The following is a 24,412-nucleotide window of genomic DNA, read 5'->3' as shown; positions in this document are numbered from 1 at the left end:
AAACAAAAAACAAAAAAGTGCCCAATTGTGATTTTAAAGTAGCCAGGAAGAGCGAATCGATCATGAGACTCTTGATAACTTACTCCAGTGGTTAATTAATCTCACCGTTAACAATGTCTGTCTTATTTCCCACACTGAATTTGTCTAGCTTCAGTTTCCAGCATCATATGTTTTATAGCTTTGACTGCTGCTCTGAAAAACTCATTATTAAATATTTGTTCCTCCTGGAGCTAATTATAGGATATGACCAAAGCACCCCTCAACCTGAAGCAAGCAGAATAGGACACCACTAATCAGTTAAACGTGCCAGAGGTCTTAGTTCAGTGGCCAGAGAGAGGTCAATTTTCAGAGGAGTCATGGGCTAACAAAGAATTATGCAGACAACTTAAGGAACAAAAGGCATAAACTGATTCCGGAGTATATTTCTTTGCTTCTGTGTTGGACAGAGTTAGCCATATCATTGCTGGTCTTCCACAGTCTGGTGTTGCCCCCAGCCCTTAATGTTCGGTTGAAACCACCGGCACGCTCAGCTGTTCAAGAATCATAGCATTAGAAGAGACCTCAGGAGGTCATCGAGTCCAACCCTCTGCTGAAAGCAGGACCAGTCCCAACTAAGTCATGAGTGTCATGAGTGTCTGACAACAGACCCTGTACTGTGCTGGTTCGCCACAGTTCTCAGGCCCCAGTGTGCAGACCAGTATTCCTCTAATTTATTTGACATCCCAGGCTGGAATAAATTTTGTTATGTGCACTGAAGCATGTGTAGATGTGCACCACCAATAGAAACATAGCTGCCAGCTGTGGGCAGTTCTGGGAGCTATGCTACTCAGTTGGGCAGCACGTGAATCTCTCCTATGTGACCACCCAAGTGCACGGTTAAAAGGTATAGGGCGAAAAGGTTAAATCACCCTTTTAATGAATTATATCCATGAATATGCTGTTATGTAACAGCATGAATTGTGACTACTTTTGGACTAATTAATTAGTAGCTTGTTAAGAATTACCTTCAAAGAATCTCTTATTGTAACTTTCTTTCATATTGTAACTGAAAATCCATTTTCAAAACTCTGTAATGCCAAGACTATGTTTGAAATTAGGTTTATGTATGCAATTTCATTTAGAAGTGTGAATGTGGTTGTATGCAATAGGATCAGTCCCTGATGCCAGCCTGTCTGGACAACAAGCAGCCAGCAGCAGCAGCAGCCAGCACCACCTTAATGGCTGAAGAATAATGCAATTGAGCCCTGCCAAAGAACCCACCCAAGAAAGAGAGGAAAAAACCCACCAAGAAAAGAAGATCAAAGCCCTTTCTGCTGTTAACTGATGACTCATGGTCATACAATGTCCTGGTGCAGTGGGACAGGACAAGAGCTATGGACTGAAACATGTAAAAAGATGGGTGCAAAACTATAGAACTAGGACTTGCCTTGTCAACACTGGAGCATCAATCTGGATCAACAGAAGACTGGCTGCGCCCCATCTGCCATCTAAATCTGGCCAGTTAGTTAAGAGGAGCAACAAGCTGCTAACTAAACACCAACAAGACAGAAGCTACGTCTACACGTGAAGCCTACATCGAAGTAGCTTATTTCGATGTAGCGACATCGAAATAGGCTATTTCGATGAATAACGTCTACACGTCCTCCAGGGCTGGCAACGTTGACGTTCAACATCGACGTTGCACAGCACCACATCGAAATAGGTGCTGCGAGGGAGCGTCTACACGCCAAAGTAGCACACATCGAAATAAGGGTGCCAGGCACAGCTGCAGACAGGGTCACAGGGCGGACTCAACAGCAAGCTGCTCCCTTAAAGGGCCCCTCCCAGACACAGTTGCACTAAACAACACAAGATCCACAGAGCCGACAACTGGTTGCAGACCCTGTGCATGCAGCATGGATCCCCAGCTGCAGCAGCAGCAGCCAGAAGCCCTGGGCTAAGGGCTGCTGCACACGGTGACCATAGAGCCCCGGAGGGGCTGGAGAGAGCGTCTCTCAACCCCTCAGCTGATGGCCACCATAGCGGACCCCGCTATTTCGATGTTGCAGGACGCGGATCGTCTACACGTGCCCTACTTCGACGTTCAACTTCGAAGGAGGGCGCTATTCCCATCCCCTCATGGGGTTAGCGGCTTCGACGTCTCGCCGCCTAACGTCGATGTTAACATCGAAATAGTGCCCAACACGTGTAGCCGTGACGGGCGCTATTTTGAAGTTAGTGCCGCTACTTCGAAGTAGCGTGCACGTGTAGACACGGCTAGAGTGTGTATATGTGAGAGTCCACAGCTATAGTACAGGGGTCAACAACCTTTCTAAGGTGGAGTGCCAAAATTTGACCTATTGACATCTATGTATGGTCCGAGTGCTGGTGATACTTTTCAAAGTCATTAATAATCCTATTTACAATAGCTTCATTAACAAATAAATTAAGATGCAGAGCTTTACCATTAGTGCATGAAAACAGGCTAGTGTGCCAGTCTTGGCACATGTGCCAGATATTGAAGACCCCTGCCCTAGAGGATGACCCTGTCTCACACACTAAACATGCTACATGCACCAGGGTGCCAGCCAGCAGCAGTGTTCTCTGTAAGATGAGCACTTGGGCTCTGTCTCTTTCAGGTGTCACCCAGCTGATTAGCATACCTCCCACCACTGGTAGTGTGTGTTCTTACTGGTGGTGCACATTGGCACATGCCTTGGTGCATATAACAAAATTTATTCCAAACCTGGATGTAAAAAATGAGAGGGAACCCTGGTCTGCACACTGGGGCTGAGACCTGTGGCACAGCTGGACAGTGCAGGGTCTGTTGTCAGACACTCATGGCCAGACCCAGCTCTGCTAGCAGTCACACACATACATATCCAGCACTGATAAGGTGCTTCGTGGCACTCGAAGCATTTCACCAACACCAAGTGGTCCAGCTGAACTCCTGGCTGTATGAAGAGAGGAGTGGTGGGGCTGAGCTCTCAGCTTGTGTACCAGTGAAAAGTAGTTGGTGTGCTGCTCTTGGCACACATGCCAGGGGTTGCTGACCCCTGGTGTAGTATATTATATACATATGATACATCATTGATAGATATATGTATATTATCAATAAATGTGGCGTTTTGCCTTATCTATCCAAAAAAGATCCTGCATAATTTTTATAAGTACAGCCCTGAGAATGTTGGCCAGGTTGTGCCTATGGCAGACTGGCTCAGGAATCTCAGTGATGAAATACCTGAGTGAAAGCAGTTAAGAACATAAGAACATAAGAATGGCCATACTGGGTCAGACCAAAGGTCCATCCAGCCCAGTATCCCGTCTGCCGACAGTGGCCAATGCCAGGTGCCCCAGAGAAGGAGAACAGAAGACAATGATCAAGTGATTTATTTCCTGCCATCCATCTCCTGCCCTTGTACTGAAGGCTAGGGCACCATACATTACCCCTGGCTAATAGCCATTTATGAACCTAACCTGCAAAAATTTATCGAGCTCTTTTTTAAACCCTAATAGAGTCCTGGCCTTCACAGCCTCCTCGGGCAAGGAGTTCCACAGGTTGACTGTGCGCTGTGTGAAGAAAAATTTCCTTTTATTAGTTTTGAACCTACTACCCATCAATTTCATTTGGTGTCCCCTAGTTCTTGTATTATGGGAAAAGGTAAATAATTTTTCTATATTCACTTTCTCCACACCATTCAAGATTTTATATACCTCTATCATATTGCCCCTCAATCACCTCTTTTCCAGACTGAAAAGTCCCAGTCTCTCTAGCCTCTCCCCATATGGGACCCGTTCCAAACCCCTAATCATCTTAGTCGCCCTTTTCTGAACCTTTTCTAATGCCAATATATCTTTTTTGAGGTGAGGAGACCACATCTGCACGCAGTACTCAAGATGTGGGCGTACCATAGTTTTATATAGGGGAAGTATGATATCTTTTGTCTTATTATCTATCCCTTTTTTAATAATTCCTAACATCCTATTTGCTTTACTAACTGCCGCTGCACACTGCGTGGATGTCTTCAGAGAACTATCCACTATAACTCCAAGATCCCTTTCCTGATCTGTCGTAGCTAAATTTGACCCCATCATGTTGTACGTGTAATTTGGGTTATTTTTTCCAATGTGCATTACCTTACACTCACCCACATTAAATTTCATTTGCCATTTTGCTGCCCAATCACTCAGTTTGCTGAGATCTTTTTGTAGTTCTTCACAATCCCTTTTGGTTTTGACTGTCCTGAACAACTTGGTGTCATCTGCAAACTTTGCCACCTCACTGCTTACCTCATTTTCTAGATCATTGATGAACAAGTTGAACAGGATCGGTCCCAGGACTGACCCCTGGGGAACACCACTAGTTACCCCCCTCCATTGTGAAAATTTACCATTTATTCCAACCCTTTGTTTTCTGTCTTTTAACCAATTCCCGATCCATGAAAGAATCTTTCCTCCTATCCCATGACTGCCTAATTTACATAAAAGCCTTCGGTGTGGGACCGTGTCAAAGGCTTTCTGGAAATCTAGGTATATTATGTCCACTGGGTGCCCCTTGTCCGCATGTTCATTAACCCCTTCAAAGAATTCTAATAGATTAGTTAGACACGACTTCCCTCTACAGAAACGATGCTGACTTTTGCCCAACAATTCGTGCTCTTCTACGTGCCTTGCAATTTTATTCTTTACAATTGTTTCTACTAATTTGCCTGGTACTGATGTTAGACTTATTGGTCTATAATTGCCAGGGTCTCCTCTGGAGCCTTTTTAAAATATTGGCGTTATATTGGCCGTCTTCCAGTCATTGGGTACCGAAGCGGATTTAAAGGACAGGTTACAAACCACTGTTAATAACTCCGCAATTTCACATTTGAGTTCTTTCAGAACCCTTGGGTGAATACCGTCTGGTCCTGGAGACTTGTTACTATTCAGTTTATCAATTAACTCCAAAACCTCCTCTAATGTCACTTCAATCTGGGAGAGTTCCTCAGATTTGTCACCTAAAAAGCTGGCTCAGATTTAGGAACCTCTGTAACACCCTCAGCCGCAAAGACTGAAGCAAAGAAATCATTTAATCGCTCTGCAATGGCATTATCTTCCTTGATCGCTCCTTTTATGTCTTTATCATCCAAGGGCCCCACTGCTTTTTTAGCGGGCTTCCAGCTTCTAATGTGTTTAAAAAACATTTTACTATCATTTTTTGAATTTTTGGCTAGCTGTTCCTCAAAATCTTTTTTGGCTTTTCTTACTACATTATGACACTTAATTTGGGAGTGTTTATGTTCCTTTCTATTTTCCTCACTAGGATTTGACTTCCACATTTTAAAAGCTGCCCTTTTCTCTCTCACTGCCTTTTTAACACGGCTGTTAAGCCATTGTCGTTCTTTGTTAGGTCTCTTACTGTGTTTTTTTATTTGGGGTATACATTTAAGTTGGGCCTCTAGTATGGTGTCTTTAAACAGTTTCCATGCAGCTTCCAGGGATTTTAGTTTAGTTACTCTGCCTTTTAGTTTCTGTTTAACTAGCTTCCTCATTTTAGTGAAATTCCCCTTTTCGAAATTAAATGCCAGAGTGTTTGACCGCTGCGGTGTTCTTCCCAACACAGGAATATTAAAAGTTATTATATTGTGGTCACTATTTCCAAGCGGTCCAGTAACAGTTACCTCTTGGACCAGATCCTGCATTCCAGTCAGGACTAGATTGAGAATTGACTCTCCCCTTGTGGGTTCCTGTACTAGCTGCTCCAAGAAGCAGTCACTTAAGGCATCAAGAAATTTAATCTCTGAATCCCGTCCTGAGGTGACATGTACCCAATCAATATGGGGATAATTGAAATCTCCTATTATTACTGTGTTTTTTATTGTGATAGCCTCTTTAATCTCCCTTAACATTTCAGCATCACTATCACTGTCCTGGTTAGGTGGTCGGTAATATATTCCTAATGCCATATTCATATTAGAGGAATGAATTGTTATCCATAATGATTCTACGGAACATTTTGATTCCTTTAGGATTTTTGTTTCATTTGATTCTATATTATCCTTCACATATAGTACCAGTTAAAAAGCCCAAAGTTTATATAAAAATGGGAGCATCTATTTACTTTAAAAACTTTTTCCATTATTCGTACAGCCTCTTGTGGGAAGAAAAACAATCCCCTAAGGAGCCAGAACCCAAGGGAGCTATAGTGCAGGACATAACTTATAAAGGCCGTGTCTACACTAGCCAAAAACTTCGAAATGGCCATTTCGAAGTTTACTAATGAAGCGCTGAAATACATATTCCACGCCTCATTAGCATGTGGGCGGCTGCGGGACTTCAAAATTGACGCGGCTCATCCAGACGGGGCTCCCTTTCGAAAGGACACCGCCTAGTTTGAAGTCCCCTTATTCCCATGTGCTCATAGGAATAAGGGGACTTTGAAGTAGCCAGGGTCCTTTTGAAAAGGAGCCCCGTCTGGAGGAGCCGCGCAGCGGTGAGCCGTGTCAATTTCGAAGTGCTGCAGCTGCCCTCATGCTAATGAGGCGCTGAATATGTATTTCAGCACTTCATTGGTAAACTTCGAAATGGTCATTTGCGTGGCAATTTCGAAATTTTTGGCTAGTGTAGACGTAGCCAAAATGTCATAAAATGCCACAAATTCTCAACTCCAGAGAGGGGAATCCTCTCCCCTGCATCAGCCTTCCAAATTCTGAGTTTCATCAGCAGACTCCATTGGGACAAGAGTCATCTTTAAAGGGGCCTCTCAGAATCTCCAGTCCTCCTGTAGCACTCATAGCTCTCTCCATCTACTTTTCAACAGTTTCTTCTCACCTGAGGAAGAGGATCAGACTTGTCTACTGGGAAACATGCTGCTCCACTCCAAGAGGCTACCTGAGAAGAAGAGATACCCAAAGTAAAAAGGGAGAACAACAAAGTAAACCATTCATCCAGGGGTTCCTGTACGTTACCATGGCAGCTTGGGGATAGCTGATCCAGGCACACAAAGGGCATAACAATGACAAAGCCATTGCAGTCAGGTTTAAGTTTAACTTTGCAATGCTTGATGTGAGCTGTAATGGAGTGGAAGGGTGCCCCAGCACTTCACTGGTGGTCCCATCCATTTTTAGGGATTTAATTAGTGTAGTTAGTCCCTGTGACCCCAGTGACAATTAAGAGCATCTAAGGACAGATGCCTGTTAATTCAGCTCTGATGGATGGAGAACATTTTCTTTTAAAAAATGTAAGGGTGGACAAAGACTGTTAACAATTACTTAACTATTTTTGAAAGACAATGGTGAATTACAATAGTAACAGAGAGATAGCTGTGCTAGTCTATATACTATCAAAACAAAAAAGCAGTCCAGTAGCACTTTAAAGACTAACAAAATAATATAATAATTAATAATAACAAAAGTGCCACGTATCTATTCTGGAGGTACCATCACTGGACCTAACCAGGTTATTCACAGAATCACGAGCACATTCTCATGGTCCTCAACTAACATCATATATACCATCATGTGCCAACAATGTGCAGATGCTTTGTACACTGGACACACTTCAACTCTTTTAGACAAAGAATTAGTGGGCATAAAACACACATAAAAACACTCCTGATTCACAAACCTGTCAGCCAGCACTTTCAGGGAGTGGGCCATTCGGTTAATGACCTGAAAGTCTGTGTTTTACTGAAGAGAAATTTTCACAACAGTTTGGAAAGAGAGGGTGCTAATCTCTCTTTTATATTCAAATTCGACACATTAACACGTGGTTTGAACTGGGATGGGAATTTTCTAGCTCATCATGGGGGCTCTTTTGCATACTTGGGTTTATCTAATTCTTGATTCCCCACCCCACCTTCTGCCTCTCTGCTCTCTGATTTGCTCAGCTGGATAATATTTTTCTGATTTGTCAACCTTCATTACTATTTTTGGTTCTCTGTGCCTTAAATATTGAGTCTGTTCTGGTATGGCTATGATCTGAAGAAGTGGGTCTGTCCCACAAAACCTCATCACCGAATAAATTTGTTAGTCTTTAAAGTGCTATTATACTGCTTTTTTGTTTTAATGGTGAATTACGTGATTTATAGTGAAGCTCCCTATTTCTTACAATATAACTTTTATCTTAAATGACTATTAGGAAATATACACAGGAGAAACCTGATATGTATGGACTGAAAAATCTTAAAAGAAAAAACAATGAATGTAATAAATTTAGGGGTTTCTTTCACTTACAGAGTCTGGTGAGCATTTTGGGGTCAGCCTTTGGAAGTTTTTTACTCACAATTTAGATTACTACTCCTTACAACACCAATCATACACTTTGCACAATAACATCTGGCTTGTTTGATGGGTTCTACACTAATTGTAAGCTTACTACAAGACTCCTGCACCAGAAGGAACAGAGCTCAGCTGCTGAGGTCCAGGTGTCACTGAGTTTTGGAAGGGACAAATGTTCAAATTAGTGAGGGGTCTGAGGGACATTACAATTGCAGCCCCTGGAGGGACCTGTATATATGCTTAATGCTCTGAGAATATCCATCGTCAGACTGAGGTGCAAAATAAACCTCCAAGCTTGTGCACTTTGAGCAAACTTCTCCCATGGTCAGTCCTGGGTCCCTGGGAGAGCAAGCCTGTTTCCTTTCTGCACATAGCATGATACAGCTAGCACATACTCCTATGTCCATGGAGGGACTCTGTGCTTTTCCCAACCCGAGCGGTGCTGAAATTGCAAAATCTAGTGCTAAATAATCAGTCAGTACAACTGTCTTGTGAGGTCAGTAGCTATTATTATCCCCATGCTACAATACAATCTCTCCAGGCTAAAAAAGCAAGACATCACCCTTGATGTCTTCTTTGTATGTAAGACAAAAAGGTCAAAGGTGCCTTATTATATACCTCAAATGACAATTAAGTACCACTCAGAGCCCCAGTTTCTTTCAACTGGCATCAGATACATGTGTCTCGATTCTGGACAAAGATTCTCACAATTGTGTGTTTGCAGCAATAGAAAAGGTAGAAACTCCAAATGTGGAGTGTAAGAAACTCAGCTTGCCAAATGCATGTGCACGTCACAAAGAGAGCAACAGAATTGTTATATAGAGTCTGTGTGCATTTACTACACGGAAAATTCCTCTCATTGTAGAATCATATTTATCCCCATCCCATACAACACATCTCCTATTCTCTTATCACTGGAATTTAGAATCTGAAATTCTTAATCATGGCACTGAAGTTAATATAAATTCTCTGAATTAAAATAAATGAACAAAAAGGTTTAGACAAAACTGTTGTGCTCTCCAGTATAATTGTCTGGAATTTATCCTGAAGAGCTCTCTTCTGTGTTTGGGCCATAGCATGCTCTCTCCTACAGTCCTCATCACCAGTGTTCCCTCCAAATTCTTCCTTCCATGTTCAGATTACATTTTGTTATGTGCTCCAAGGCAAGTGCAAATGTGCACCACCAATAGAAATAGATGCTGCCAGCAGTGGGTGTCTGTGGGCGTTTTGCCCATCAGCTGGGCGGCATTTGACTCTCTCCTGGGTGGCTGCCAAGTGCTCAGCTTACAGGCAAAACTGCTCATCATGAGGTTGGTGTGGTGTGTTTAAGAACAGTAGCTATGAATGGCTGAAATAACAGACCAGATAATTGCAAATCATATTTGTATAGATCATAACATACCTTTGTCACTAAAATAAACTGAGTTCATTTAAATTTCACATTTAAAAACACAAAATTGAAAAGGATAGTAGTCTAAAGGACAACTTACCTTTCTGTAACAGGAGAAATCCACTGATCAAACTGTAAGTCTATCTCCTTATATTCAGAACTCAGAAGAGTAAATTTTGACTGAAGCTAATCGGTTTTGTAACTGATGCATAAATGCACAAATTATGTAAAGTATGAAGAGTACTCTTTCAGTTGATACAAGCTCATGGTATCTCCGGGAAGAAAAAAATTTGTCCATAATCTCAGCAGATTCAAGCACAAAGTATGAAGACTTGCCCTATAGCTGTACTAAGTCTTTCTCTAAAGTGGCAATCGAGCAACAAAACTTTTGTCATTCACAGGTGCGTAAACTCACTCATCCCCTTTCCCCACAGATCATGCCAAGTATTCTTTTTATCCATAAAATTGCTAAGGTTTTGTCTACATTGGCAGGTTTTGTTGAGGAAAGGGTGTCTTTTATGGACAAAACTGCCTGAGCATGAATGCTGCAATGTGGCAAGTTGCATGTGTTTCATATTTGTTTTTCTTTCTGTATAGGAAAACAAAACAGCAGTCAAGTAGCACTTTAAAGACTAACAAAATGATTTATTAGGTGATGAGCTTTCATGGGGCAGACCCACTTCTTCAGATCTGCAGATAGTGCTGGACTTGAAAAAGTGCTGAAAATGAATTGGCATGATGATTATATAACAGATACACACAAAAAAAATTGAAACGAAAACTTACAAATCAGGTTCATAGGACAGAAGGGGAGGCAAAGGGGAGAGGAGAGGGAAAGAAACTTACTCACTGTGTCTGTTAAGTGACATGGCTGAGATCACAATGAATATCAAAGATGGTGAAGAGCAGCGAAGGGTCCTGTGGCATCTTACAGACTAACAGAAAAGTTTTGAGCATGAGCTTTCGTGAGCAAAGACTCACTTCATCAGATGCTGGTCATGGAAATCTGCAGGGCCAGGTCTAAATAAGCCAGAGCAAGGCTGGGGATAACAAGGTTAGCTCAGTCAGGAAGGATGAGGCTTACTACCGCAGTTGATCTGGAGGTGTGAATACCAAAGGAGGGGAAGCTGCTTTTGTATTTAGCTAACCATTCGCGTCTTTGTTTAATCCTGAGCTGAGGGTGTTGAATTTGCAGGTGAATTGTAGCTCAGCAATTTCTCTTTGGAGTCTGGTCTTGAAATTTTTTTGCTGTGGGATAGCTACTTTTAAGTCTGCTACTGTGTGGCCCGGGAGATTGAAGTGCTCTCCTACGGGTTTTTGTATATCGCCATTTCTGATATCTGATTTGTGTGCGTTTATTCTTTTACGGAGAGACTGTCCAGTTTGTCTGATGTATATAGCAGAGGGGCATTGCTGGCACATGATGGCATAAATTATATTGGTAGATGTGCAGCTGAATGAACCCACGATGGTGTGGCTGATCTGGTTAGGTCCTGTAATGGTGTTGCTGGTGTGGATATGTGGGCAGAGCTGGCAACGAGGTTTGTTGCATGGATGGGTCCCTGAGTTAGAGTGACTGTGGTGCGGTGTATAGTTGCTGGTTAGGATTTGCTTCAGGTTGGCAGGTTGTCTGTGGGCAAGGACTGGTGTGCCTCCCAAGGCCTGTGAAAGTGGGGGATCATTGTCCAGGATGGGTCGTAAATCCTTGATGATGCGCTGTAGAGGTTTTAGCTGAGGACTGTAGGTGATGGCTAGTGGTGTTCTGTTGGTTTCTCTCTTGGGCTTGTCCTGTAGTAAGAGGCTTCGTGGCACACGTCTGGCTCTGCTGATCTGTTTTTTCACTTCCTCAGGTGGGTATTGCAGTTACAAGAATGCTTGGTAGAGAGCCTGTAGGTGTTTGTCTCTGTCGGAGGGGTTGGAGCAAATGCGGTTATATCTTAGTGCTTGATGGGGAAGATGGGGAAGCTGTCTTTGTAATGCGTAAGGTAATTGCTATCTATAATGTATGATCTAGACTGTAAGAAGGAAATAGTGGCTAGAATAGCGAAAGCAAGGGCAAGTTTGAAGGCGATGGATTAAGATCTGGAAAAGCAAAGCAATTAGCTTAAGAATGAAGCTGGGCATCTTGAAAACGTGTGTATTGAAACATGGCTGATAACGAAAGATTCAAAAAGAAGAATATTGGTGTTCGAAAGGAGTTGTTATAGAAAGATTCTGAGAATAGGATGGATGCAGAAGGTCACCAATGAGGAATTATATAGGAAGATACAGCCGAAAGAGAACCTTCTGCAGGAGGTTATAAAATGGAAGCTACAACTATTTGGGCATACGTGCAGAATGAACGACGAATGAAAAATAAAGACCCTGGTATTCGGCATAATGGACGGTTGGAATAGGAGAGGCAGACCCCACGCAGAATGGATAGATGATGTAATAGATTGGTGCGGAGCTAGTCTACAGAAACTAAGCTGCTCTGCACTAGATAGGGAAAGATGGAAGGAAATAGTGAGAGAGTCATCAGACACCAACGGGTGCTGAGCACACATTTATTGATGATGATGATGAATTGCTATCTCTATTGAGGCCAAGTAGCAAAATACTGACATTGAGCACAAACTCTAGTTCAGATGTTTCCTTTTGTAATCTGGTGTTAAAGTCCCTTTGTTGTAAGATGCATATTCTTGGTCTTCAACAGTATGGCCCACTCCATTGTAATGCTCACTGACAGGTTTATGTGTATTCAGATTTCTAATGTCTGCTTTGTGTCCATTCAGTCTTTGGCAAAGTGACTGTCCAGTCTGTCCAATATCCATAGCAGAGGGGCATTGCTGGCACATGATGGCATATATAACATCAGCTGAGGTACAGGAGTATGAGATCCTGATCTTGTAATTGATGTGGTTGGGTACAGTGATGTCCCCAAAATAAATACGTGGACACAGTTGGGAACGAGGTTTGTTGCAAGGAAAAGTTCCCAGATAAGTATTACTGTGGTATGGCCTGTGGTTGCTAGTGGGGTTGTCTGTAGGAAAGAACTGGGCTCTCAGAGTGCATCATCATGTTCCAGTATAGGTTGTAGGTTGTTGATGATGTGCTGGAGGGGTTTGAGCTGGGGGCTATAGGCATTGACAAGTGGTGTTCTGTTATTGACCTTCCTGGGCCTCTCTTGAAGTAGCTGGTTTATGCGTATTTGTCTTACCCTGTCAATCTGGTTTTTTTTTTTACTTCTTCCAGTGGTTAATTAAGTTTTATGAATGCTTGGTAGAGATCTTGAAGTTCTTGGTCTCTATCAGTAAGACTGGAGCTGATGCGGTTGTATCTAAGGGCTTGTCTGTAAACGATGGATTGTGTGGTGTGTCTTGGATGGAAGCTGCAGCTGTGTACGTATGTGTAGCAGTCAGTGGGTTTCCGGTAGAGAGTGGTATTGATTTGGCCATCAGTGATTTGTACTGTGGTGTCCAGGAAATTGACCTCTCATGTGAAATGGTCATGGCTGAGACTGATGGTGCAGTTCAGGTTGTTAAAATCCGAGAGCTGAGGAAACATTGTTCTAAGTCAGCCGTAAAAATGTTAGCATCCTGTGGGGCCATGTGGGTGCCCATAGCAGTGCCACTAATCTGACGGTATAAATTGTCCCCAAATTGGAAATGATTGTGGGTAAGAACAAAGTTACATAGGTTAGCCACCGGATTTGCCAAGGTAATATCAGGGATAGTGTTCCTAATTGATTGTAGTCCATCTTTGGCTACGTCTACACTAGCCCCAAACTTCGAAATGGCCACGCAAATTGCCATTTCGAAGTTTACTAATGAAGCGCTGAAATGCATATTCAGCGCTTCATTAGCATGCGGGCAGCTGCGTCACTTCGAAATTGACGCGCATCGCCGCTGCGCGGCTCGTCCCGATGGGGCTCCTTTTCGAAAGGACCCCACCTACTTCGAAGTCCCCTTATTCCCATCTGCTCATGGGAATAAGGGTCCTTTGAAGTAGGCGGGGTCCTTTTGAAAAGGAGCCCCATCAGGACGAGCCGCACAGCGGCAAGGCGCATCAATTTCGAAGTGCCGCGGCCGCCTGCATGCTAATGAAGCACTGAATATGCATTTCAGCGCTTCATTAGTAAACTTTGAAACGGCCATTTGCGTGGCCATTTCGAAGTTTGGGGCTAGTGTAGACATGGCCTTTATGTGGAATATTGATGTAGAGAGCCTCTTCATCCATGGTGGCAAGGATAGTGTTGTCAGAAAGGTTTCAGATGTTTTGTAATTTCCTCAGGAAGTCAGTGGTATCTCGGAGATAGCTAGGAGTTCTGGTAGCATGGGGTTTGAGGAAGGAATCCACAAAGCTGGATAGTCTAGTAGTAAGGTTGCCAGTACTTGAAATGATAGGGCCTCCAGGGTTTCCTGGTTTATGGATTTGGGCAAGCAAATAGTGTAATCCTGGCCAGGGCTCAAAAGGCATCTGTGAGAATAAGGTCCCAGGAGTTCCTTAAGAAAATGTTGTGGGTTCTTTTGGTATTCTAAAGTGGCCCCACAGGGTTGAGCACCATTATTGCGGGGGGCTGCCTCCTTGGCTCCATCTTGGGCCTGGCAGTATGCCTGCTTTAGCTCCTTAAGTTTGGAGCAGACTTGGTCTGGCATGTGGGTGAAGTGCCCCTGGGTGCTCAGGCAGGTGGAGAGGTGGCCAAATGCTGTGGCATTCTGGCACCAGCTGCTGGTCTACAGGAGGACCCACAACTCTGCCTTCGTCCATGATGGGGCCTGGCTGGGCCCCTGGGAGCTCTCTGTCAGCTCAGAGGGGAGGCCTGGGGGTACACAGGGCTGCTGGCTGCTGGCCATAGGGGTGTCCAGTTGTGCTGGATAGCTCATGGGTGGGTTGGAGGGCATGCTGCCACAAGCTCGTGGGTTTGTTGCTGCTAGCATGCTCTCAGCTTCCTGCCAAGGGGTTTCTGGGTCCCTGCATCTTTAAACATGGCTGGCTGCAGAGACCATAGAGCCCTGATGGTGCTGGCAGAGGTGTCTCTGCGCACCAGCTGGGTGGTGCCATGGAGGACTGCTCTTGTGAAAGAGCAGCCTGTGGAGTGTCTACACACGTTTTCTTTTTATAAGAGTCTTTCAAAAGAAGGCACTTTTCCTGAAATGGGAGTGGAATAGCGCTTTTGAAAGGAGCACCGCATTCTTTTGAAATTACTTTAGAAAGAATGCATTTTGTGCACAGACACTCCACAGTCTGTTTTGAAAGAGCCCCTTCTTTTGAAGGATTTTTCGAAAGTACTTGCTACTGTAGACACGGCCTCAGTGTATGAAACTGTAATTAACAAACTCATTCTGCAATTTACATGTAAACTGCATATATCTGCTCCGGAGGTATCTTCAGTGGCTGTTTTAGGACAAGCTGTGGATTTCCTTCGTACGGTAGCCTAATAAAAAGATGTACTCTATACCTTCACAAGTCATTACTCATGTTCAGCTGGTATATAATAATGTGATCTCTCCAGCAATCCTCAAGACAAAGCCTCCTGTTGAATTGGAAATGTCATCTTTGGAGTTTTATCAGTGCTGCTCCGTCAAAGGCTGGATTATCTGTTTTACATCCATTTAACCATTGGAAGGTTTAGACAGTGCAGACGGCAATCTGGACTTTATTGGGAAACTTGCCCGTATAAACCTGACTTGATACATCTGTCCTCATGACTTTGTACATTTATGGCCATGCGTTCAGTTGGCTTTATGCCTGCTCGGTGGTGGATCAGCTCCTGTGGCTAAAACTCTTTCACTCTCCCCTATAAAAATAAATATATCCTAATATGTGAAGAAAGGAAGACATATTTATGGGCATTTGTGGCAGCCACTGAAAGAAAATGTATTGTGCCAAGGAAGCCAGTAAGGGTACTTTGTGTGTGAAACACTGATCATATCTGTGTACCCATTTACTTATTCACATGACACTCTCCAACATAATTTTAGCATTAATTAAACACTCAGAAGTACATAACAATAGATACTATAGCACCTATGCAAACATTACACTTTTCTGTAGGGTCTTTCTCCCACCCCAAACTCTGACAGGATTCTCCTTCAAATTTATCTCTTCAGTGTCAGGACAATTACATTAAGAGACAACTGACCCACATGAACCCAGATAAAAATCACTCCACACTGAAAGAGAATATGTTTTTAAATAAGAAATGAATGCATAGAACCATTATGAGAGAGGCATGTTTAGCCAGTATCACAGGGTGTTAGTCTGTATCCGCAAAAACAACAAGAAGTGCTCTGGCACCTTCCAGACTAACAGATTTATTGCAGCATAAGCTTTCGTGGGCAAAGACCCAGTTCATGAGATCTGACAAAGTGGATCTTTGCTCACAAAACCTTATGCTGTAATAAATCCATTAGTCTGTAAGGTGCCAGAGGACTTCTTGTTACGTTCAGCAATCTTTTATTGGACCAACTTCCAATACAAATAATACCAGTATGAGTATTAATGGAAAACATGCACCATAATGAAAAGTTGAGATGCAAACATTGCAAGAGGAAAAGCCTTCAGCTTTAATATAAGTGAAGACCCAGCAGCGCTGGAGCAACTCAGTGGATCACAATGAGCTTCACAGACATTTCTGCAACAGACTGACTTTTTGATATTTATTACGGAGTCAACAATAATTACTTTCAGAAGTGGGATACAGCCATTTGGCATTTTGGTGCCTTCAGCCCAGGGTGATAAATTTCTAATGGAATCTTCTTCCAAGCTTGCAACTCTTCGGAGGACTTTTCAGCTACTATAGAGTGAGGCTAATCACAGTCTATCTGGAACACTTGGATATACATTTCTTCCTGCAAAAAATCTTCCCACATCTTCATCTTGCAGATTTTTAAAATCAATTTGAAAGAAAAACACTGCTAGTCTGCAGCCAATTCCCAATGCAGACACAAATATCTTTAAAAATGCCCTTTGTTTTGACTGCCATTGATATAAATGATTAAAAGTCTTGATGTAGAACTTCTACAGAGATGCTACAGAGGAAAACGGAAGGCATGAAACACAGGGGGTGCAGGTAAGCAATAACATGTTAAATTTTGTGACTTAGAGAAGGTGCTGATTCAGATAGTAAACATAACATTTCTCTTTAGATAGCCACATCGTTTAGAATTCTGCTAAAAGTGTCTTCGTTTTAATTGGCCTCAGCCTTACTCACTATGCAATGCCTGTAAACCAAAAGCCTGCTGAGTCTTCAGTCTGCATTGTGCTGGTTTCAGACATTATTTAAACATAGGTGAGATTGTAGAAGATTCTCAAACCCTTTTAGATCACTGAAATTCTTCACAACATGGAAAATATTTGCATATGAGAGAATGGTCTGACCCTGCAAAATCACATTTCTGCCACTGTTTGGGAAACTTCAGTGCCCTAATCAATAAAGAATCTGTGACAGACAAGAAGTCCTGTGGCACCTTATAGACGAACAGATACTTTGCAGCATAAGCTTTTGTGAGCAAAGACCTGCTTTGTCAGATGTGGAGATGCAATGGGCACTATGAAGACTACCCATGGAACCGAATGAAATGGTCTCTACTTATTCCTCATGTTGTAATTGAATTTTGTGGTGCAGACTTTGCTCTGTGTGTGTCAGCTAAAGTACAAAGAAAAAATCTAAAGTAGTGGGGCAAATCAAATTCTTGATTTGTGTCCAACTAGTACTGGCTGAAAATAGACACAAAGATTCTTGCTGCAAATTTGCCTCTGAAATGAAGGTTATTTTCTTTTTGCTGAAATCCTGTTGGTAGGAAGGGGAATGTGAAAAAGAAAATATTGGAAAAGAGAGTTTTCCTGGTTAAAATCTTCAAACGGGTTTTAGGATTTCAAGGTGTTCGCACTTCACTTTGTCACAAAAGCAACTTTCCAGAGTGGGACAGCTTGCTATCAATCAACTTATAAGGAATACTCTAAAGAGAGAGCTCACTTGCTTCACTAATTGGAATTCACAGACAAACTGACTCTGTACAAATTCTAGTCATTCATGAGGTAGTTAAATATGGCTCTGGGTCCAAACAAAGAGAAACAGAGGCATTAAAACCTTCTGCTCAACAATTTACCGCCACTCAGCACTGGCCAGAGTCCACTTACTCCACCACTTCCCCACCTGTTGACCTCCACTCCAGTGTCCCATAAAAATATTATGCAGCAGGTGTCCTTTCACTTCTGAGGTAGCTTTTAGGATTTTGTTCCAAAATAACTGTGCTCTAAGTACATTTACTGAGCTTCAGATAGATGGAAATCTTTTAAATTCATAATTTCTCTCAGGGCTGGACTGCCTGCAGGCAAGCACTGCTGAGTTATGTCAGTACTGTATCTATACTGGATTTCTATGATATGCATTGCTTACCAGTAATACTACATTAAAATGAAAGTATAGTTCCAAGGAAGCATGTGTCACTTCACATTATGGTCAACACACCAGGAACTTCTCTGTGAAAGGTCAGTGAGAGGATTTCAGGCCCATGAAACTTCTGGTGTAAAAGAACTAGGAAAAAAATCAAAGAATAAGGCAGACAAGCTGTCCACACTCTGTCACTATGCCTCATTTTTAACCTCCTGTACTCCTTAATAATCCTGAGCATGAAAAACAAAACTCATTGCCATTTGTGTCTAACAAGCTCCTTTTGTACCACATGGATGAGATGATCATAGGAATGCAAAGGTTAACAGTTAGGTTGCAATTCAACCAACTTCTCAGTGATTGCACAAATCCATGGGGGGTTCTGACCACAAGCTGTAAAAAAGCTCCCATTTTGCATAATAACGTGCAGGCAGAATCAGATTACATCATGGATGATGGTTAGGTCATACATCCTCTGAGAATGTATGAATTAGTGCAACGTGAATGAGTAAAATAACTCTGGACTCTGAAATAAAGAAGATAAGGTAGGTGAATTTGTGCTTGAAGTCAAACTGTATCACACTCCATAAAAATTTCCGTGACAGTGTCCTCAAATGCTGCACAAAATACCACCATCTTTTATGACTACAAGTACACAAAGCCATGTATTTGGTTGTCACTTTGTCTACTGCTCGATGTGACACAGTGATACATTTTACTCAGTAAGGCTATTGTCTCGGGTCAAGAAGCCCTTCTGTACCCTTTACAGTTTGTTTTTTCATTTATTCTTGATTTCTCTCAAAGGCACAACCTTTCCTATGGAAAATTTTTATATTACAGTTAAAATCAGTAACAATAAATTTCAAAGAAAGCCAAGCACTTGCATTGCAATAGCTGGATGGGCTCTTAACAACTAGCTCCTCTTTGTGAAAATTCACATATTATATTTGAGGTTATTGTAGAAAAGACAACTGCTGTAACATTTATAGCAAAACCGAAATCCCACTCTGCTCTTTATAGGTAAATGTATGAACTGAGGACCACATCACAGCCTTGCAGATATCACCAGCAGAGGAGGCTGAAGATCTGCCAGGTGGTAGCATGCCTGTATGCAAGAAGTTATCTGCTTGGAGATTCTCTGTATGGATACTGGGAGCCCTTTCATTCTGTTGGCATAAGCAATGAAGAACTGGGATGAATGGCAAAAGGGCTTAGTGTGATCCAGGTAAAAGACAAGTGATCTCCTCACATCCAGAACATGGAGGTGCTGTTCCTCATTAGAATTAAGTGGCTTGGGGTAAAAGACCAAACAAAAGATATCTTGACTCATGTGAAAAAGGGGAGACCTCCTTTGGCAGAAAGGTCCAGAGAGGTCTGAACTGCATCTTACTCTTAAAAAACACTGTATATGTTGGCTCTGATGTCAAGGCACAGAGCTAGGAGACCTTCCTGGCCAAAGTAATAGCCACACAAAAGGACAGCTTCCAAGACAGGTACAAAGGAAGCATGATGCCAGGGGCTCAAAGAGAGGCCCCATAAGCCTGGAGAGGACCAAGTTTAAGGTCCCATGGAGGAATGGGTGCTCAGATGTTCAGAAAGAGCTTCTCTAAAACATTACAAGAATCTGGCAGTCAGCTTGTGAGAGAACACTGACTACTCCTAAATAGGCCAGTGGAGAGCCAAGATGGCTGTCAAGTGGACCTTGATCGAGGCAAGTACTAGACCTTGGTCCTTCAAGTGAAGGAGGGATTATATGGAGGCCTCAAAGGGGGAAACCTCTTTCTGGGTGGCCCACATGGAGAATCTAGTCTATTTAGTCAAGTATGTCTGCTTAGTGGTTGGCTTCTGTCTCTCCAGAAAGATCTGCCACACTCCCTCAGAGCAGAACTGCTCCTCCAGATTCAGCCATGAAGCAGCCATGTTGAAAGTTGGAGGTACTCCAAGTCAGGGTGCATAAGGCAGCTGTTATGTTGGGACAAGTTCAGGTGGATCAGCAGGGTACATGGTGGAAGTACAGTAAGAGACATCACAGTGCCAAACCGGTATTGGCACAGGCACATTGGAGTAGCCAGGATGGCTCACTTGTCATGCTTGATCTTCAACAGGACCTTGCCAACTGGGGAGATTACAGAAAAGACACAAAGCAGCCTGATTGTTCATGGATAAAGGAAGGCACCTGAAAGAGATTCTTTGCCCAAACCTCTCCCAAAATAGAAAATGTGGCACTTCCTGTTCTGCCTGGAAGTGAACAGGTCCACCTGGGAAATACCCCACCACTGGAAAAAAGTGGAAGCCATCTCTGTGTGGAGAGTCCACTCACGGGGAGAGGAGAACTCTGTGCTCAGACAGTCGGCCATGATGTTCCTGACTTCCAGCAGGTGAGATGGCTACAAAAATTGTTGTGAAGTATACAGAAGTCTCAGAGATGAATCATGTCCTGGCAGAGTGCTGGTGAGCACGTTCCATCCTGCCTGTTGATGTAATAATTCATGGTGATGTTGTCCATGAGGACTCTGAACTCCCCTCCCCAAACCTGAAATGTGAGAGAGAAAGAAGTTTCATACTCTGTGCACCGCCCAGAGTGGCTTGACATTTTTATAGAGGGCCTTTTCATTCAGGGATCAGGTGCCCTGAATCCGCAGGTTGTCTAGATCAGTGCTCCAACTTAGCTGCAAGGCATCAGATACCAGTTCCACTGAGTGCAGGGTGGTCTGAAACAGGACTCCTCCCATAACATTCAACCTCCTCATCCATCAGGAGAGCATGGTTAGTTTTGAGGGAGGGATTGTCATGACCTGGCCCAGGGAGAGCCTGGAGGAGGAGTAGGCTGATGCCTGCCAATGTTGGAGAGGGCACAGCCTGAGCCGGACATGGAGTACCCGATAAGCTCAATTTTCTGCTCTGGCATAAAAGTGAACTTGTCTGTGCTGATGAGAAGGCCGAGCTGATGACACGTGAGGAGTAGCAGATCCACGTCATTGGAGCTATCCTTGAGGAGCCAGTCATTCAAATACAAGTAGATCTGCATTCCATAACTCCAGAGGTAAGCTGCTATCACTTTGACTTACATTTTGTTAACACACAGGGGGCTGTAGCCAGGCAAAACAGGAGGACCACAAACTACTAATGTTACTTGGCACCTACTGTAAACCATAGAAAATGCCTAATCCTGTGAATAAAGCTCTAGTGGATGCTGGCATTGAGTTGTGCACTGTCATGAATTTATATTAGGATCTTTCAGCACACTTTCATGACACAATAAGTTTCATATGTCTGAGGCAATTGCAAAAGATCTCTCAGCATCCAACTACAAAGAGACTACAAAACAAATGACTGAAAAAGCAATTTTTTAATTATGTTCACATGGACAATACTGTCTGGATTTGAGCACCAACAAAAAATTTTACACAAAGTGCTTCTATACCATCATGGATAAAGTTATTGATGAGATGATAAGATGACAAGCACCATATTCCACATTGAATGAAAGGTTCAGTTTTCTTGTGAATAGATTAAAGTCCAGAAATAGAGTCACCTTTAGAGCAAGGGCATTAGTCAATATCTATTCATCAGACCTCAAACATGCATTTATAGATGAATTTCTGTGTTTCTCCCGTATGTATGCAAAGAAGAGATCTGAGGCAGAAATGATCAGTGCATAAACAGCAGACAAGTTGGTGACAAGTTTTCCAAATATCAGCACTGCTTTCCAAATGTATCTTACCAACTTGGAAATAAACTGTGAAGGGGAGCGCACTTTTTCAAAGTTAAAACATATAAAGAACTGTCTTCGGTCTACCATGCCTAATGGATAATCCAGCCCTGCAGGGCAACTGCTTGGGACAGAGTTTGTGGCTGCTTATTAAGCCTCCTCTTACAGCCCCTGAATTTGCTTTGGGACTACTCCTGTACATTCCTTTGGACTCCTTGCTGCTCCCTCTCTGGACATTTTCTGACCATAACCTGTCAGCAGCCATCTCCAGCATAACTCTTTTCAAGTTCACTCCTATTCTCAGGCCTGACCTTTCATTCCTCTCTGCTGTTCTCCTTCCCTTGCACTGTTCCACAGCTGATCCCTAGCAAGGCTCTCTTCCGAGAAGTCCAGATCCTGCCATTTTATCATGGCTCACCACCCACATCTGCTGTATCTTGCTGGTTCTTAAATTTCTCCTGGACTCTTGCCAGGACCTCCCAACCCAGGGGATGATCCCAGGCCGACTCTGTTCCTACCTGGCTTTCTCCTCATAGCCTCTCTAGTCCCTGACAGCAATAACAGAGTTCTTTGCACTCTCTCCCTGCAGCCCCTTTATGTGATGACTTCATTTGTTTAAAACTATTCATCCAGCTCCTCTCCAAGCTGGGACTTATTGTGTCTTGTCCTCCAGTGCAGCCAAGTGGCATAACTGGACTCTCAGGCTTACATTAACACTTTTGTCATATGCGGGGCAGAAGATACACACCATCACAGGGGGAAAAGATACTTTTAGACCCACCCCATCCTACGGATGGGAAGGGAAGGATCACCTGGGGCAAGATGCAGGTGACAGCAGCAGGGGGTCACCTCCACTTGGCCTCCCACACACACCATGTGGTGAGGCTCTGCTATAGACTGCTGGTCCACTGAGCCCCACTTCTCCACAGCAGCAGGGAAGCATGGCTCAGTGGGTTGGGAGGCCATGATGGAGCAAAGCAGGCTACCACTTGCACTGTACGGTAAGTGGGGGGCAGAGGCAGAATGGAGACGGCTGTAGCTGCTGTCTGCCACCCAAGTCCTGCCCCAGGTAATCCCTGGGCAGCCTGGTCAGGGGCAGGGTTGGGGACGGAGAGGAGAAGGGGCGGGAGGGGTTGCCTGTGGCATGCGAGCATTGCCTGGGGCCCCATGCCTGAGGCAATGGGGCAGGTGTTACCCCAGACCCTGCCCCTCTCAGGATGGCCCTGAATCTTTTTTCTGTTTATTTAACAGTAGACTCTTCGCTTACACATTCTCCAGTATTTCAAGAGCAACTGTTTCCTCAGCCAACAGGATCTGTTTAAATATGTTTCAAATCAAAGAAACTAACTTGGCAATCAGAGCAGTATATGAGATTAAATATCTTTTCTGCCTTGCACAATACTGTAATATGACATCCCAATGTAGGAGTCTCTTAAGCCACATTTTCCCCCTTTGTCTTCTGCTATATTACTCTTCTGTCACTGTTTTTGCAAAACATCTGTCAACTTTCTTTCATTTGGCCCGGGTAATGACTAAAACTGAGAAACAATCAGCTTTCTAGTATGGTATGGCCATTTCTGATTAATTAGAGATGTACAGTAAATAAGTGAGTCTTCTTCCCACTTTGATATAGATTAGAAATATGAAAATATTTAGTCTTTGAGGTTCTACTACATCATTGTCTTTTGCACTCATTGTAGTATTCACAGATTAAGGGAACATGAAGATCATCTAGTCTGATCTCCTGCATAATACATACCTCAGGACTTGTCTTAATTCCTATTTGAACTACAGCACATCTTACATATGGCAAGCAGAGACTGACAATTCAGCATTAATCTGCAAATGTCCTGCAAAACTCCATGTGTTGGACCCTAGGAAGTCATACTGAAAAATAAGACTGCCTAAAAGTTTGCAGATCCAAATTTAATAGAGTCTGGCAAATGCCCCATGGTAGATATACAAACCTCCATATTTAAACAAGAAGCAGTCACGTAGCACTTTAAAGACAATAGTTTATTAGGTGAGCTTTCGTGGGACAGACCCACTTCTTCAGACCATATCCAGACCAGAACAGACTCAATATTTAAGACACAGAGAACCAAAAACAGCAACCAAGGAGGACAAATCAGAAAAAGATAATCAAGGTGAGCAAATCAGAGAGTGGAGGGGTGGGGGGGAAGATCAAGAATTAGATTCAGCCAAGTATGCAGACGAGCCCCTATAGTGACCCAGAAAGTTCACATCCCGATTTAAACCATGTGTTAATGTTCCGAATTTGAATATAAATGTCAATTCGTCCATTTCCCTTTCTACAGAGGAGCGATAATTTCTTTTCAGTAACACACATACCTTGAGGTCACTGACAGAATGGCCCATTCCATTAAAATGTTGACTAACTGGTTTGTGGATCTGAAGTGTTTTAATGTCTGTTTTGTGCCCGTTGACCCTTTGTCTAAGGGAGTTAGAAGTCTGTCGAAAGCTCACCTAATAAACTATTTTGCTAGTCTTTAAAGTGCTACTTGACTGCTTTTTGTTTCGATAGTGTATAGACTAGCACGGCTTACTCTCTGTTATTATTCTCCATATTTACAGTGTCTAATATCTTTGCAAGCGCTATGTACTGAAAGTTTATGAAGCACACACTAGGATTTCCTTACTAAAGCATCACCTGTTAAACAAAATAAATGTTA

The 24,412-nt window shown here is 43.0% G+C and overlaps 1 long non-coding RNA gene across 2 annotated transcripts in view; it reads right to left on the bottom strand.

The window, feature by feature from the left end:
• Positions 1 to 24,412, bottom strand: part of LOC142002036 (uncharacterized) — a 228,587-nt gene that overhangs the window by 53,954 nt on the left and 150,221 nt on the right. For both annotated transcript variants that reach the window (XR_012642605.1, XR_012642606.1), the window contains exon 4: positions 6,793 to 6,852. This is a non-coding gene — a long non-coding RNA (uncharacterized LOC142002036). The remainder of the gene's footprint in view (positions 1 to 6,792; positions 6,853 to 24,412) is intronic.

Source organism: Carettochelys insculpta, chromosome 26 (genome assembly GCF_033958435.1).
Source record: "Carettochelys insculpta isolate YL-2023 chromosome 26, ASM3395843v1, whole genome shotgun sequence".
Taxonomy (NCBI): Eukaryota; Metazoa; Chordata; order Testudines; family Carettochelyidae; genus Carettochelys; species Carettochelys insculpta.
Note: the sequence above shows the minus strand (reverse complement) of the source record. Positions and strands in the feature narration are given on the sequence as shown.